The following is a 14,442-nucleotide window of genomic DNA, read 5'->3' on the forward strand; positions in this document are numbered from 1 at the left end:
CCTGCATGTACGTCCCCTTTAGCTTGAAAAAGAGACAGCCCCTGACTGGTCCCACCCTAGTTCTGGTCCAACCCCATCATCTCAAGGTCCTGAGTGTGGAGGCCCTCTGCTCCTGCTGTCATCTCAGAGCAGCGCTGGATGGTGTGGGTGGCCTCATGTACCTGCTCCTTGTCTAGTGAGTTGGTGGAGTTGAAACCATTGGGCAGCTACTCGACGACCTCCTGAGTGGAGTTCTGCAAAGACTGCCCGGGAGCTGGGCCAGAGGGAATCAGGGGTGGCCTGCACACTGCCACTGAGGCCAACCCCCAAGAGAAAGTCTGCTCCTCAGTTCAGGCACAGAGGGCATCCTGGCAAAGATCTTTGGTCAGGGAGGGAAGGAAATGAAACCTCTAGGGCTCAATAATATACGAGTAGAGGAGCTCACCTTCTCATGCTGCCAGCCATGATCTGGGGCATGAACGTGACAGACCCACCAGGTTTCCGACACCTAACAACAAGCTCCTGCTTAGGAATGGCCTGTCCCACATACCCTGCCTTCCTCACTCCACACAGACACACAAACACACACACACACACTATGAGGGGCCTGGAGTGTGGGGTTGATCAGGTGGGATCACCGTTGTGTCCTGGCCTGCACTAGCCTTTCCTGGGCTCCCCCATGTTACCCTTCACTGCCTCCTGTCAGACACCCAGAGGCGTCAGGGATGAGGGCTGAGCCAACATCGGCAACAATCAAAAAGATTCTCTTTCTGGGTTTTTTTGAGGCCAGATCCTGCAAAAGTTTGGATACAACAACAAAACATTTTTGCTTCTTGGCTGTCTCCATTCAAGTGAGCTGGATGGGGGGCTGTGGGTGCCTGGTTACCAGAGTTCTAAGATCTGTTGAGGCCTAGGACCAAGGAGATGGGGTCATTTTTCAAGATTCCTTTACCTGGGACCCTTACCTCAATCAGATTTCTCCAGAGCTGCCCCCTGAGCCCGGGCTGCTCACCCTCCTCTCTCATGTCACTTCCTGAACTGTACACAAGGAGCCTACACAGCCCTAGCCACAGTTCCCTGGAAACCTAACTCAGGTCCTAGCTTTGAGGAGACAGAGATGAATGCAGACCTCCTCTTTCTTACCAGTTCTGCATCCTGGGAAAGTCCCTGTGCCTCTCAGGTCCTCCCTAGTCTCCAAACCTGCACCATGGGGATCAGGCTAGAATCTACTTCCTAGGGACCTCACCCGGTGTATATGAGATAATATCTATTACCCCTGTGGGCTGGTGTCACATGTACCTAAGGCACAAACTTAGAGATGGAAGAATAACAAGAAGGGGTGACATGTAGCACAGAACACCACTCAAAACAGGCCTGGATTCTAGCAATGTGATATTGGAACAGTCACTTCCAACTTGGCCTCATTTTCAGGTCAGCATCATGAGGGGTTTGAAACTAACGGAAATTTAGATACTGCCTTCTGTGGCATAAAACCATTCAACTGTTTCCTGTTTTATGGAGAATGAGACCCAAGGGCCTCATCTTGGCTTATGAGGTGGGAAGTCTCCACAATGGTACCCAGTAAACCCCACTCATGGCATAGCCATCCCCGTGGAACCACTAAGTGGTTAGTAACTGGCTTATGAACATAATAAGAGCCAATGTGATGGGATGTCTTGTCTAAATTTTAACTACACAAGTCTCTCACTTCCTCTTACTCCCTCTCTCATGTTCCATCTCTCTCTCTCACTCTGTCGAATCCCTGTAACTGAGGAATCAAATACCAGTGTTTTGGGACTGCCCAATGTGGAGGCCTATAGAGGAGAGAAGCACGGGAGTGCCCAGGCCAACAGACAGAAAGGAACTCAGGCCCTCAGTCCAAACTGAATCCTGAAGGCTGAGAGTGACCTTGGGGGCTTGTCCTCCCCCAGTTGAGCCTCAGTTGAGGCCACAGCCCCAACCTGTTCAACTCAGTGAGGCAGAGGCACCCAGCTAAAACGTGCCTCATTGCTGATACACACAAATTGTGAGATAGTCAACATTTGTAGTTTTGAAAAGCAAGGTTAGGGGCAATGAAGTCAGAGAGGGAAAGGTAACTGACACAGCCTACCAGGCCCTGGCCCTACCTTCCACCCCAGCTCCTGTTCTCTCCTCCCAGCCTCCTTCCAGCTGCACTGGCCATATTTCTGACCTCCTCTGGCCAAACTCACTTCTGCCTGTGAGACTCAGGACCGGTGGTGCCATCTCCCTGACACACTGCTCCCAGACCCCTGAAGGGCTGGCTCCCTCTTGTCATTCTGGTCCCATCAAATATCACCCTATTGAGGCTTTTCAGACCCTCCTACCAAGTGACGCCCAACCCTCCCTCACAGCCCCCTGCTGTGTTTCTCTACAGCACTTGCTGAGAGGAACTTACCCACGGCTCTCAGAATCAGTGACAAAGATGGAGAACTCAAAGGTTTTGCAGGTACCAATGCCTGTGTTTCTCATCCCCTAAGCCATCAGATGTCTCCTTTGGATCCCACTGCTGCCACCAAACTGGTACAAAACAAAATAAAACTGAGTAAATTTTAAACATCTTATCGGCTTTATTCAACAGTTCATGAATCAGGCAGCATCCAGTCTAGCAGAGAGAAAGGAGCTCCAAGGAGCTGTACAAAATGAAAGACTTTTATAGGCAGAAGGGAGCAGGAACAAGGAAATTACACTACACCAAAAAGAGGGTTGGTTACTGCAAGGTTACCTTCCCTTAGGGGATGGCAGGTCTCTATTAGGAAGGTGACCTACCTGCTGCTCATCAGGCGATTCCCAATTGACTGGTTTATGATTCTATTCCTGGGAGGGCAAAAAGTCTAATTAAATCTCGGCTTGTTGATGTGAGACTTAGGCTAAGTGGCTCTATTAGGGCCTGGTGTCTTGTTTTATTATTTTATTTATTTATTTTTTTTGTGAGGGAGATCAGCCCTGAGCTAACATCCATGCTGATCCTCCTCTTCCTTTTTCCTGAGGCAGACCAGCTCTGAGCTAACATCTATTGCCAATCCTCCTCCTTTTTTCCTTCCCCAAAGCCCAGGTAGATAGTTGTATGTCATAGTTACACATCCTTCTAGTTTCTGTATGTGGGATGTAGTCTCAGCATGGCTGGGGAAGAGGTGCGTCGGTCACGCCCGGGATCCGAACCCAGGCCGCCAGTAGTGGAGCGTGCTCACTTAACAGCTGGGCCTGCCCTGGTGTCTTGTTTTAAACACATTACTTCTGCTGGTCCCTGATTTCCCCAGTTACACCCCAGCTGTCCCTTCATTGACCATTGTTAATCACACACCCACTGCACCTGCCTCCAGTCCTTCCCCCTCAACACCGTAATCTCACACACAGCTCCTCCCGACACTATCATGACGTCTCCCACCACACGTCCCCTATACTTTCCACACTGCCAGCAAGATGCTTCACAAACACCACAACCATTTATGTCCAATGGGCTTAGAGGTCTAACCGTGCACTGGGAATCAGGAGTCACAGGGTCTGTCACTTGGCCTCCAATCACCTACTGTACCCCAGCTGAAGGGCTTACCCTGCGGAGAGACTCAGTTGTAGCCAACTCCATCGAACAACATCTTTGCCCCAGGCTTCCTTCAAAATGCTCCACCCACTTTCTGCCCCAACTGCTCCTTGAGGGGTCATTTTGGGGTAGCCTTCGAGGCCACCTTGGTGATTTTGTGCCCAGGCACAAACAGCTCTTGGCCGACAAACACTTTAACCATACCCCCTGAAATCATATAGCACAGGTAACCAGTGAATGGGTGCAAATTATTTTACCTCAAGACACCTAAGGAATATTTCACACCAGGAGCATCCACTTTTGGGTTTCACTGTGGGCTGATATCACAAGGCTCTCACCCAGTGAGCGTCTCTCTTCCCCAGCTCTCTGAGCAGCTTTCTCCAGGCTATATTGTGCAACGCACTATTGTTTCTCTCTCAGCCTGCTTCCCTCAGGTCGCAGGTCCCCTGAGTTTCCTGCCCTGACAGGCTACCACCCACCCATAGAAACAATGTCAGTCCTATAGCACTGGGTGTTCAGTTCTACTAGGATTGACTGACTGGACTGGGCACAGGTGCGGTGGCCCTACCCACACAAAATCAGGAAACTGAGGCAACTAAGAAGTATCAACAACCTTAACAGAACATGGACAACAACTCCATAGGAACATATCCTAACCCCTGAACAACACTCTCATGAGTCTCTCGCCTAAATGGCTTTAGAAAATGGTCTGGCCCTAGACTGTCTATACCGGCCAAGGAAGGAGGGGTTGGTGCCTTTCCTAGAACCACACTTGCTGAGTGTACATCAACAGAGAAGTTCAAACCTACCTTCACCAAATGGCCCAAGAGGTTAAAATATTGCATAATATTACTCAAATCTTTGAATAGATACCAAAGGCCCCCGAAGTCACTGACCTATTTTCATGGCTGGTCTCTCCAAGTTGGGGACAATGGAAATGGACTGGATTTTAGACTGTTGCTTGTATAGTCATAGGATTTGTTACTATAGCCCTCGTCGGATGTTTACTCTCTTGGCTACAACTTGCCTTACCTCTAATAACTCCATTAATTACACTTATTAAATATACTAACCAACTTAAAATTAACCAATACCCTGATTAACTTAGAAAATTCAAAAATTTTATGTGGAAAATCTGCTTAACATAGAATACACCGTTTTAAGTATTTCAAAGTATACATTTCTGTGGCTTTTAGCACAATGATTATGTCGTGTGGCTATCACCACTATCTAATTCCAGAACATTTTCAACACCCCCAAACAAACCCATACTCATTCACAATCTATTTTCTGCTAACCCAAACCCATGGAAACAACTCATCTGTTTTCTCCCCCTATGGATTTTCCTATTCTGGACATTTCATTCAAATGGCATCCTGTTATCGATTGCCTTTGTTGATGGCTTCAGTGAGCACACATGTTTCAAGATTCACCCATGGCCGAGCATGTAGCAGTACTTAATTCTTTTTTATGGCTTATAATATCCTATATTATGAATAGGCCACATTTGGTTTATGCAGTGATAACTGGATAGAAATTTGGGTTTGTTTCACTTTTGGACCATTGTGAACACTGTTGCTTTGAATGTCTATGGGCAAGTTTGCTCTTTTGGACATATCTACCATGGGCCTCTCCAGGTCAATGGTAATTCTAAGTTTAAGATTTTAGAAAATGCCAAGCTGTTTTCTGCAGTGGCTGCATCATTTTACTTTCCCACCAGTAATGTATGTGGGTTTCCCTTTCTACACATCTTTACCAACACTTGTTATTTTCCATTATGTTGAATATAGCCTTCATTTTGAGTGTGAAATAGTATCACATTGTGCTTTGAATTTGTATTTTCCTAATAATTAATGATACTGAGCAACTACCTTGTGCTTATTGGCCATCTATGTATTTCCTGGAGACATGTCTATTCCAGTTGCTTACCCCGTTTCATTGACTTGTCTTTTATAATTGAGTTCTAAGAGATCTTTATATATACTCAATATAAGAGCCCTCTCACGTATATAAGTTGCAAATAGTAGGAGACTTCAAAGACCACTTTTAACGGATAGAATATCCATACAGAAAATCAGGAAATAGCAGACATGAAAACATTAACTACTAAATGGACCTATCAGACACACACAGAATATTTTACTGGACAGCAACAAAATGTACACTCTTCTCAAGGGCACACAGACTATTTTCCAGAACAGATCACATGTTAGGTCACAAAACCAGTCTTAACAAGATTAAAGAAGACTGAAATAATACCAAGTAACTTTTCTAAACACAATGGCATGAAACTAGAAGTCAATAACAGAAGGAAAACTGGAACATTCATAATATGTGGAAGTTCAACAAAAACTCTTAAACTTAAAAGTAGATCAGGGTGCAGACAGGTGCTGTAGCAGTTAAGTGCATGTGTTCCGCTGCTGGCGGCCTGGGTTCGGATCCTGGGCACGCACCAACCCATGCTTGTCAGGCCATGCTGTATTGGCATCCCATATAAAGTGGAGGAATATGGGCAAGGATGATAGCTCAGGGCCGGTCTTCCTGAGCAAAAAGAGGAGGATTGGCATGGATGTTAGCTCAGGGCTGATCTTCTTCACACACAAAAAATGTAGATCAAAGAAGAAATCAAAAGGGAAATTAGAAAACAGCTCAAAACATACAAAAAGAAACAATAGGGACCGGCCGGGTGGCACAAGCGGTTAAGTGCGTGCGCTCCACTGCGGCGGCCCGTAGTTCGCCGGCTCAGTTCCCGGGTGCACACCAACGCACCGCTTGGCAAGCTATGCTGTGGCAGCATCCCATATAAAGTGCAGGAAGATGGGCACGGATGTTAGCCCAGGGCCAGTCTTCCTCAGCAAAAAATAAAATAAAATAAAATAAAAGAGGATTGGCAGATGTTAGCACAGGGCCAATCTTCATCACACACACACAAAAAGAAACAATATGGGCCGGCCCTGTGGCTTAGCGGTTAAGTGCGTGCTCTCTGATGCTGGTGGCCCGGGTTCGGATCCCGGGCACACACCGACGCACCGCTTCTCCGGCCATGCTGAGGCCGCGTCCCACATACGGCAACTAGAAAGCTGTGCAACTATGGCATACAACTATCTACTGGGGCTTTGTGGCGAAAATAAATAAATAAATCTTTAAAAAAAAAAAGAAACAATAAACACACCAAAACTTATAGGCTGCAGCAAAAATAGTACTAAGAGGAAAATTTATAGTGATAAACTTGTACATTACAAGAGAAGAAAGATGTCAAAGAAACAACCTGACTTACAACACACAGCATTAAAAAAAGAAAAAATGAAACCCAAAGTTAGCAGAAGGATGGAAGTCACCAAGAGGAGAGTGGAAAAACAATGAAAGACAGTATGGACGATTAATAAAAGTAAAAGTTGAGTTTTGGAAAAAATAAAATTGAGAAACCCTTAGATAAAATATCTAGGAAAACAAAGAAAGATGACTCAAACTAAATCAGAAATGAAAGAGGAGGCATTGCAACGGATGCTTCAGAAAGAAAGAGATCAGAAGAGACTATTCTGAACTAGTGTACACTCATAAATTGCATAACCTAGACAAAATAGATAAATTCCTAGAAACAACCTACAAAAGCTGAATCATGAAGAAATAGAAATCTTGAACAGACCAGTAACAAATAAGCAGATTGAATCAGTAATCAAACACCTCCCAATGAGAAGGGACGTCTCCACTCTGCCCGACCTTAGCCAGCCTGCCCCAGCCCCAGGCTGACTCCTGTGAACCTAGCTGGCTCCCTGTAGGCTTCTGCAAATCCAGGCCCCTGGCTCACCCTGGAGCATGCCAGCTCTGGTGGCCTCAAACAGCATCCTTGACACCAGGCTCCCACCAGGCTCCTGGGAACCCAGGGCCCCATCTCAGCCTAGGGGCTGCCATCTTAAACAGCCCAAGGTGGCTCTTGTGACCACAAGTGGTGTCCTTGGCACCAGGCTCCTGGTGGGCTTTGGTGAATCCAGACCCTGGCTCACCCAAGGTCCTGCGTATGCCAGGCAGCCACAGGCAGCACCCACAGCCACAGGCAGCTTCTGTAACAGGGCAAACCCAAGACCCCAGTGGGCTCCCACACACCCAAGACCCCAGGTCACTCCAGCACTTGCTGGCTCCAGCAACCCAGGTAGATTCCATGACACCAGGTTCCCAGGGGGCTGCTGGGAACTCAAGCCCATGGATCACCACACCACCTGCCAGTTCCAGCAGCTGTAGACAGCTCTTATGGAACGAGGCTCCTTGCAGGCTCCCACAAAACCAGGCCCCCAGTTTACCCAGGTACTTGCTGACTCAGGCGGCCCCAGGCAGCTCCCATGGCACCAGGCACTGGCAGGTTCCCATGAACCCAGGCTTCCATCTTGATCCAGTGCCTGCTGGCTTCTGCAGCCTCAGGCAGCTCCTGTGGCCCCAGGATCCCAGGAATCCAGACTTCTGGCCTACCACAGCACAAGCTGTCTCTCGTGGTGCCAGGCTCCTGGCAGTCTCCCATGAACCAAGGCTCTCAGCTCATCCCAGCACTGGCGAACTCTCATGGCCCTGGATGACTCCTGTGGCTGCAGGCTCTCAAAGAGGACCTGCCAAAACAGGCTCCAGTGGGGCTACTCATGATCTCAGGGTCCCAGCTGTGCCCAGGGCCAGACACAATACCATAGACCCAAGCTTTCCACTCACCCCAGTACCAGGCTGTCCAAGGACTCCAGCAGCAAGCTTGCCCCTGGACACCACCAGATGGCCTACCCAGGACCCCTAGATGGGATGACTATGAAGGCTTTGGTTTGCTAAAGCCAGTCTGTAAAGGGTGGAAGAGGTGCCTACTTCCTCAAATTTGCAGACACCAATGGAAGGCCACAAGGATCATGAATAATCAAAGACTCATGACACCACCAAAGAAAAAGAATAAAACTCCAATGACCGACCAAGCAATGGAGATATAGGAACTATGACACAAAGGTTTCAGAACAACCTTCTTTGAGAAATTCATAAAACTCTAAGGAAACATAGATAGACTACTAAATGAAATAAGGAAACAGTGCATGAACAAGTGAGAAGTTCATTATAGAAACAGAAATCATTAAGGAAAAACAAACAGAAATCCTAGAATTGAAGAACACAACGACTGAACTGAAGAATTTAATAGAGAGGTTCTAAATCAGATTCAACCATGTACAAGAAATAATTAGTGAACTAGAAGATGTGTCGTTTGAAATCATCCAGTCAAAGAAACAAAAAGAAAAACGGTACTGCATAGGAATGGGGAAAGGCAGTGTGAATTATGGGATACCATGAAAAGAAATAGATAAGCATTATTAAAGTACCAGAGAAGACAGGGATAAAGGAAAAGAGTGTTTACTTAAAAAAAAAATAGCAGCTTGTATCACTATGAGTTTCCCTCTCAGGACTGCTTTTGCTGCATCCCATATGGTTTGATATGGCATGTTATCATTTTCGTTTGTTTCCAGATAGTTTTTGATTTCTCCTTTAATTTCATCAATGATCCATTGGTTGTTCAGTAGCATGTTGTTTAATCTCCACATTTTTGTCACTTTCCCAGTTTTTTTTTCATGGTTCATTTCCAGTTTCATAGCCTTATGGTCTGAAAAGATGCTTGTTATGATTTCAATCTTCTTAAATTTATTGAGGCTTGCTTTGTTTCCCAACATATGGTCTATCCTAGAGAATGTTCCATGCGCGCTTGAGAAGAATGTGTAGTCAGCTGTTTTTGGATGGAGTGCTCTGTATATGTCTACTAGGTCCATCTCGTCCAGTTTTTCATTTAAGTCTAATATTTCTTTATTAACTTTTTGTCTGGATGATCTATCCATTGCTGTAAGTGGGGTGTTAAGATCCCCTACTATTATTGTGTTGTTGTTGATTTCTCCTTTTAGGTTTGTTAATAGTTGCTTTATGTACATTGGTGCTCCTAAGTTGGGTGCATATATATTTATAAGTGATATGTCTTCTTGATGTAGTATCCCTTTTATCATTATATATTTCCCTTCTTTGTCTTTCTTAACCTGTTTTATCTTGAAGTCTACTTTGTCTGATATGAGTATGGCAACACCTGCTTTCTTTTGTTTGCCATTAGCTTGGAGTATTGTCTTCCATCCTTTCACTCTGACCCTGTGCTTGTCTTTAGTGCTAAGATGTGTTTCCTGAAGGCAGCATATTGTTGGGTCTTGCTTTTTAATCCATCCTGCCACTCTGTATCTTTTGATTGGAGAGTTCAATCCATTTACATTTAGGGTAATTATTGAAATATGAGGGTTGAATGTTGCTGTTTTGTCACTTATTTTCTGGTTCTTTTGCATTTCCTTTGTTTCTTGTCCCATTTGTTTTGGACTGCCAATTCAGTTTGGTTGTTCTGTCTTATGATTCTTCTAGTTTTCTCTTTGTTTATCATATGTGGTTTTGCTTTGATTATTTGTTTAGTGTTTACCTTGAGGTTTGGGCAAAAAATCTTGTGTATGAGATAGTCCATTATCTGATAGCCTCCTATTTCCTTATACTAAGTCAATTCAGTCACTTTCCTCTTCCCCTTAAGTGATACAATAAGTTAGGAAACAGATCTGTTGACAAACACAAAAAAGCTAGATCTAGCCTCAGCCTGAGGGACAACAACATAAGAAACTAGTGGAGAGGAAACATTCTTCTCAAACCACAATGAAACAGTCACCACAATGGATTGTGTGCTAAGCCACAGTGAAATCTCTAAAGAGTCCAAAAAGCAGAAATCTATAAGTAACCATATTACGGGACCTTAAAGCAATAAAAATAAAAAATAATCACAAAATATTGGCTCTCCTCCCCCAACTTATCCACTTGAAAATCTGTCCACACCCTTCTAAATCTCTCAGGTTACAGAGGGGATCCAGACAGACAGGACAAACTCTTTAGAAATGAGCAGCACTGAGAGCAGCATGAGCCAAATCCATGGTGTGGAGACTAAGGGACAGAAGAGACACAGCCTCCACTGCAGGTATCAGGGAATATCAACTCTACATGAAGAAGCTGAGCACTTCCCTCCAGGAGCCAGAATAACACCACAATAAAACCAACAACAGCAGAATGAAGTGAGGATTCACGAGGCAGGAAAAACAATGCAGACCTAAGCAATGGAGTTAAGGGCTGGCTCTCTGGAAAGACCTGTACCAGTGAGAAACCTTGCGCAGTCTGACCAAAAGGAACAGACAAAGGCACCAAACTGTACCATCAGGTACAAGAAACTACCGAAACTGCTTTAACGTGATAGGAGAACATAGTGGATAACTCTGACCAAGACATCAGCGGTCCTCAACTGGAGCTGTCCTTCCACCAGAATGCATCTGGAAACACGCAGGATGGGTTTTGTTTCTTGTTTTGTGTTGTCCTAATGGTTGTTGCCCTGGGGGTCCCGGAGATCCTGAACAGCCAGTCACATAGAGCCGTTTCCCTCCTGAAGTGTTACTGACATCTGGGAAGACGAGCACTGATCCAGATTAAATGAACTATGTGGTAGGGAAATGTTTTCCATGGATGTATAACAGGCAAAAGATGGTACCCTCAATACATAAGGAATATTGAGAAACCAATGTTTACAACTACTAAACTGTAAGAGAGCGGGAAAATCAGAAACATAGCCAATAAACACACCAAAAATATATCCAATCTATTCGTACAGGTGGAGAAATATGCATGTAAAGCACAGGGAAGAGTTGAGGAGATTACACAACAAATTTTACTACCAACAAGGAATAAAAGTTGGGAGGTAGGTGAGAAATAGGAGTTTTTACCACTTCTTAGCTTATATATTTCTGTAGTGCTTTAATATTTACAAAAGAGAATGTACTCTACTCAAAAAGATGTTTAAAATTTTAAAGAAATTATTAAAATGTTCAAAATGACTTCAGTTCATGGATATTCATTAAAACACAAATGGAAAGAACCTCCCCATGACTTTAAGAGTCTCCTATAACTTTTCTAATAGTTACTATGTCGATTTTATTTCACATTTAGATCCTAACTCATTGGAATTTACATTTGTGTGAGGGATGCAACAGAAGCTGATTTTCTCCTGTTCAAGTGGAAAAACAAGGATCCAGGCACCGTTCATTGTGTAGGTCTGGCTTTCCCAGCAGACCTGCAATGCCTCCTTTCCCAGCGGCTAAACCTTGACAACTACGGCTGCCTCTCGAGCACCCTAGAACTGGCGGGGCGAGCTCTGCAGCCTGGGCTCCCTGTCTGCAAGGGGCAGCTACCAGCAGAGCCTTCTCCCAAGACAGCAGCAGGCATGCTGCACAAAGAAGTGGTCAGTGGCAGTCTGCTGCATAGCAGGAAACCCCTCATGATGAGCAGGCCGTGGGGGAGCCCCGAGCACGGGCACTGACCTCGGCGGGGGGCACCAGGCTGCTAAGGCAGGGAGCCCCCTCCCTTCAGCTCGTCCAGCTCCTCCTGCAGCGTGTGCACCTGGCTGTCGGCAGCTGCCCCTCTTCAGCTCGCCATTCTTCTCCACCTGCTCCCACAGGTGGCACACGTGCTCCTGTTCCCCCGGGAGCAGAAGCAGTAGGAGTGCAGCGAGTTGAGGAGTTCTTGGGCCCCCAGTGCTGACAGGATGACCTTTCTGAGAGACGTGGGGCCGGTGTTGCTGTGCTTGCTCTGCACAGCTTCTGTGTCTGGCTTTAAGGTGACATCTGTTGGAGGGTGGAGGGGCTCTGGGAGGCTTTCTGAGGCATCATTGTGAATGATGAACTTGAGGGTTCTGGGCCAAGCCCTAGTCAGGCACAAGGCTGGTCCCTCTGCAGCTGGGCTCCACATCTCTCTTCAACCTCTTTCGGTCAACAGCCTCGTGGGGGACAGATGACCTTTCTCGAGTGTGCTCTGAGAAGAAAGTGTAAGAAAGTTGCCAGCCAATAAATCTGCACACCCCAGATCCTGAGGGATAAAGTCATCCACGGAAATGCCACTCTTACCTAAGAGACCCTGGCAGGGAGGAGGGGGGTCTCATTGTCAGCATCCATAGCAGACATGTTTGCATCTCCCTGGCTGCCTGATGCTGTGGAGGCCACACTGTATCCTGGAGTTCCTTCCAGAGACTCTGCACCTGCTCCTGACTGGCGGCTTCCTGGGCAGCCCTGGGTGCAGGTTCACCCTGCACAGTGGCTCGCTTCAACTTGTGGGAGCCCTGCTAGGCCCTCAGGTTTTCCCTCAAGGACAACGATGAACCTGCAGCTCCTTTCCCATCTGCTTCACTCGCATGTTCCTTAGGTCCCCGGTGGCCTTCCTGGTGTCCTTTCTCCTGGGGCAGCCACGGACTTCAGCCCCCCCTTCTCAATCAGGTGGAAGATGGAGGGCACGGCCATGGCTTGAGCATGTAATACTGACCATCCAGCCTTTCCAAGAGCTTTTTTTGGTGAAACGTTCACTACAGACGAAAGAATGTTTAGTGGGGTCCAGTCATCCCTGTGAACAGCTTTTAACCACTGAACCAGACATTGAGCACTTTATGTGGAGCCTGCAAGAATAAATGAAAAAGTAACTAGAAAGAAAGGATTAAATGTCGACCCCTAAAATAATCAAGTATAGAAACAAAACAAGTGTTTTGGGGAACACCGACACCTGTAGCCAATTTACCCATTTAAACCTTTAGTAAAGATTTAAGAAGCACCTTCTGCTTGCAAGTTATTACTGGAATAGAAAGATGAAAGACCCACTGTCTACCTTAAGAAACTGACCATCTAAGGCAGAGGAGGAAGAAAGGTGAATACCTCCTCCCAGGCTGTGGTAAGTGCCCTGTAGGGACACAGACACTCGGGCAGATAGCACAGGATGGCATCAAGACAACAGGAAAGGCTTCAGGAAGCCTCAGAAATAGTTCCTAGAAGCTCATGGCTACCCAACCCTCCTGCTGTCCATGGGACGCAGTGCTAAAATGGCGAGGGTTGGTCCCCCTATTTCAAAGCCAGGCCAGGTGTCGGACAGCAGAGCCTCCCAGGCACTCAGCGGGGCGTCTGGCCCCAGCTCTGCTCAAGTAGCTGAGGTATGCAGGACTGCCGCCAGGAGAAGGTCAGCCCCAAGGGTTGTGGTTGCGTGTTCCTCCTGTCCTCCCCTTACCAGGAGGAAAGCTGTTCTCTGTACAAAGCAACAAGCCCCTGCAAGGTACTGACCAAGACACTTCATCATCTCTTCTCCTCATTAAGGTAAATTCTCTATTTAGACCAAACTCTGCACATGGGGGTTTGGGGGGTCTCTCTCAAGGGCTTTCTGCTCCACCTGAGGTCATCTAGCCCCCCTGAGTCCGCTGTGGACCAGACCAGGTGGATACTAGGTCCTCAGGGAGTTCCAAGCAACCTGACCTTCTAACCTTTCTCAATGCTTTGTGACTAGTTACCAAAGGACCACCACCTCCTTTGCCCCCAGACCACGTTAAACAATGACACATGCCAAGAGCAACCTTCACTGCAGTGCTTTGCCTCATTCTCAAAAACAGTAACAAAACTTATGGGACACAGGCTCTGAAGGAACTGTCAAGAAAGCAGGGTGGCTGACCTCTGAAACAAGCTCACATTACTAGTTCTTTGGATAGATTGTAACAACTTCCGACTTAGAACAAACCACTGTAAACCTTCAATAATTCTACAGACAAGTGGCATTCAGCTCTTTCAAAATACAACAAGAACCTGCAATGCAAAACAAAAGGATCTTCCAGGAGATTTTCAAAGTAAAATGTGTTCAGTGCACTGTTTTGGGACCTCCAGTGCGGAGTCCGCAGGAAAGGACTCACTGAACTGGCTGAATTCCAGAAGCCCTCATGAAGGGAGCCAAGCCAGGGGACAGGCAAACTCCTCACCATGCTGTCGGAGCCCAAGGAAGAAGTGAAGAGAGAGCCCCTTCCCCGAGTCCCCAGG

At 46.5% G+C, this 14,442-nt stretch overlaps 1 protein-coding gene across 2 annotated transcripts in view; it reads right to left on the reverse strand.

Annotated features, from left to right (window-relative positions):
• LOC131396698 (ral guanine nucleotide dissociation stimulator-like) overlaps nt 1–14,442 on the reverse strand; it is a 434,208-nt gene that overhangs the window by 130,248 nt on the left and 289,518 nt on the right. For both annotated transcript variants that reach the window (XM_058529025.1, XM_058529031.1), the window contains exon 2: nt 2,396–2,517. The gene's annotated coding sequence lies outside the window, so the exon portion shown is untranslated. The remainder of the gene's footprint in view (nt 1–2,395; nt 2,518–14,442) is intronic.

Source organism: Diceros bicornis, chromosome 34, assembly GCF_020826845.1.
Source record: "Diceros bicornis minor isolate mBicDic1 chromosome 34, mDicBic1.mat.cur, whole genome shotgun sequence".
In the NCBI taxonomy this organism is placed as follows: domain Eukaryota; kingdom Metazoa; phylum Chordata; class Mammalia; order Perissodactyla; family Rhinocerotidae; genus Diceros; species Diceros bicornis.